The sequence below is a fragment of the Musca autumnalis genome, unplaced genomic scaffold (genome assembly GCF_047663935.1).
Source record: "Musca autumnalis isolate F117 unplaced genomic scaffold, ASM4766393v1 scaffold_1, whole genome shotgun sequence".
In the NCBI taxonomy this organism is placed as follows: Eukaryota; Metazoa; Arthropoda; class Insecta; order Diptera; family Muscidae; genus Musca; species Musca autumnalis.
Window position 1 is genome coordinate 198,760,765 of NW_027411644.1, and position 3,531 is coordinate 198,764,295.

The window sequence follows — 3,531 nt, forward strand, 5'->3', positions numbered from 1 at the left end:
AATGACGGAATAAATTAAAAATTAGTTTTGATATTTTTAAATCTTTCCTCTTCATAGTAATCCCATCAATTGTTTCGCGTTTGCATATTAAATATGTAATTAAGAACGATTTTATTCATAATGTACATAAATGTATACATGTATGTATATTAGGGGTATAACAAAAAAAAATACCATGCCAGTACCATGTGCGGTATATTGTCCTGATAACGAAAACGCGTGTTTTAGTTCGACTCGGTGAAAAAAGTTTCCGCGATTACTAACGCCCTTTCGATATTTTTTCTATTTAAAAATTGAAATTTGCTTTGTTTAAATAAATATTTATAAAACAACAAGTAAGAACGGAGTTAAGTTCGGCCGGGCCGAACTTGTTATACCCTCCACCACAAGTTGTATTGAATTAAAATGGAATAATTAGTTTCCTTTCGTGTATGAAGAAGACTTAATACTAAATTTCAGCAATTTCGGTAAAACAATGTGAGACACCATTCTATGGGGACTATTTCAAAACGTCGATCTATACCGACAAATTTCTGACGGAAAGTTTTTAGGCTCAAAGAAGACTAAATACCAAATTTCCTATAATTCGGTAAGAGAATGTGGCTAAAACTAAAAAAATACCGAAAATCAAGAAGTAAGCTTCTATGGGGATATAGAAAGACGTGGACCTATACTGATAATACTCTTCTGGAATATTTTATAACTCTTGGAAGACGAAATAACGAATTTCAGCCATTTCGGTTGGATATTGACGTCACAATCTTCAGTATTACGTAAATCCGGAGGTACCGTTCTATGGGGGCTATATCGAAACTTGGACCTATACCGACGAATTTTAGTCAGAAATGGGGCAATATGAATGCGTGGACCTGTACAGACATATTTCTGGCGAACAGTTTTAAATCACATTGGAGACTAAATACCAAATTTCAGCCATTTTGGTGGAATATTGAAGACACAACCTTCAAAATACGAAAAATCGGGAGGTAATTTTCCATGGGGAAGTTTGAGTACCCCCAACGAAGTCTAAATACCAAATTTCAGCCATTTCGGTGGAATATTGAGGCCACAACGTTCAAAATACCGAAAATCGGGAGGTGCCGTTCTATGGGGGCTATATGAAGGCATGGACCGATATGAAGGTGTGTACCGATACCTACAAAATTCTGGGGGAAAGTTTTATACTCCTAAAGAAGACTACGTACCAAATTCCATTTTGGTAGGATAATGAAGCTAAAACCTTAAAAATACCGAAATCGGGAGGTACCGTTCTATGGGGGCTATATGAAGGTGTAGACCGATACCGACAAAATTCTGGGGAAAAGTTTTATACCCCAAAAGAAAACTACGTACCAAATTTCAGCCATTTTGGTAGGATAATGAAGCTAAAACCTTAAAAATACCGAAATCGGGAGGTACCGTTCTATGGGGGCTATATGAAGGTGTGGACCGATACCGGGGCTATATCAAAACGTGGACCGATATATCCCATTTTTAATACCAACCATCCTGCAAGTACTAAAAACTTCTGTACCAAATTTTGACTCTCTATCTTTAAAATTGCGAGCTGTATCTTGATTTCAACAGACAAACGGACGGACAGACAAACATGGTCAAATCGACATAAAATTTTATGCTGATCAATAATATATATACTTTATAGGGTCTCCGACGAATAATTCGATGTGTTACAAACGGAATGACAAATTTAATTATACCCTCCATATGGTGGAGGGTATAAAAAACAAATACAATTCTCACAGGCAAATTCATTAAAAACAGTCTATAACTTTCGCGAATTCGTTGCATATGACCACATATTCTCTTGTCCGATAGTTACAATAAATATAAACATAAAGAGTTATAAAGAAAAACAAAAAATTTCAATATTGTCAAAGGTGCCTTAAATGCTCTAAAATATCGCGATATGATAACTAATTGGTTCAGAATGGTTTGATATTGATTTTAAATTAGATTAAAAGTATTAATAAGTTAATACGAAAAGCGTAGATGTCATTATAACACAAAAAATTAAATAATGCATTACTGAACTTCAATGCATTTGGTGCGGAAACTTTTATCGCGATAGAGAAAAAATGACACTGTATTTCACAGTAGTTTTTCATGCTATACACGGCTATGCAGTGGTATTTTTGATGTTTGCAAAAATTGCAAAAAAGTTATAAACCTCTTGTATATACTCAAACACATTATTAGGTGTGTTCGTTTACTCAATAATTTGTACAAATTTGTACAAGTCCAGTAACTTCTTGCAAACGACTAAGGTCTTTTGTATTGTACTGAAGAGTAAACGAACAGCATCCAGTAACAATTTGTACAAATTTTAAGTAAACGAACACACCTATTTTTGGCTCAAAAATCGATAATTTGCATATGTGTATTCGAATCCTTGCTAGCCAAAAAGACACAATTGAACCAACAGCAATTTAAACAAATGGAGGCAATGATGCTTAATTCCGGTAATTTTTTATTTTAAAATTTGATACCAAAAAATAATAAATCAAAAAAAGTAAAAAAAAAAACTAAAATAAAAATGTTACTCGACGAGGATGGGATTCGAACCCACGCGTGCAGAGCACATTGGATTAGCAGTCCAACGCCTTAACCACTCGGCCACCTCGTCACATGTTTGCCGCATGTCCAAGATACTGCATTAACATAGTGTCAGCCAGACAGTCAGTCGGCACAACATCAACAGTTGTCGTCTCAGAATGTGTTGTGTGCTGATGTCGTCTGTCTGTTGTTCACCGCCTATTGTGTGTTTATTTTTAGCAGTTTGTTTTGTTCATCGTTTTTTTTTCAATCGGTTCAAATGTTCGTTCGTTGATAATGACGATTTTCAAAAAAAAAAGATGCTAAATACATTGTTGTTGACTCGACTCGCACCGCCAGCTAAACCAAAAGAACAACAACAATAACTACAACCCTATTAGTGACAACTAATTATGCCCCATTCACATGTTATCAGTCGGTTGACTTGCCAGATCAATTTTGCTGATAAGGGATTTCGCCGATTCTGAAACAGCAATGTTCGTAGATAAGAAAAATAAAAAAAAAACAGAAAAAATAGCTGTAGGGATTTTTAATAAATCGCGGTCAAGATTCACATTTTTAGGTGTTTTTTTAGGTTTTCACGGTTTTCCTTGAAAACCGCAAGTCCAATCGAAATGGAGCTAAAGAAGATGTTGTAGCTGTGAAAATTCTCTACAGGATTGACGTTTATGGCTGGCTCAGGCTGTACCATTTTTGAGATAAAGAAGCTCAGTTTACGTTTTTAGGTTTTTTTTTGTTAGGGTTTCGCGATTTTGCTTGAATACGGCAAGTCTTATCGGAATGGGACGTGAGAAAATCTTATAGTTGGTAAATTTCTCTATAAGATTGGCTTATGTAATTTTTCCTAGGTTGTACCATTTTTTAGATATATAAGCTTAAGTTGCGAAATTGCAGTCATGACATTAGTTGTGTCTTTTTACTTTTTCAGTAAGATTTGCTCAGTAACAGAGAGTTATA

General features: G+C 34.9%; 1 non-coding gene across 1 annotated transcript; it reads right to left on the reverse strand.

The window, feature by feature from the left end:
- Nucleotides 1-2,562: 2,562 nt before the first annotated feature.
- TRNAS-GCU (transfer RNA serine (anticodon GCU)) lies at nt 2,563-2,644 on the reverse strand. The gene has a single exon. It is a non-coding gene; the product is annotated as a tRNA-Ser (tRNA).
- Nucleotides 2,645-3,531: the final 887 nt, after the last annotated feature.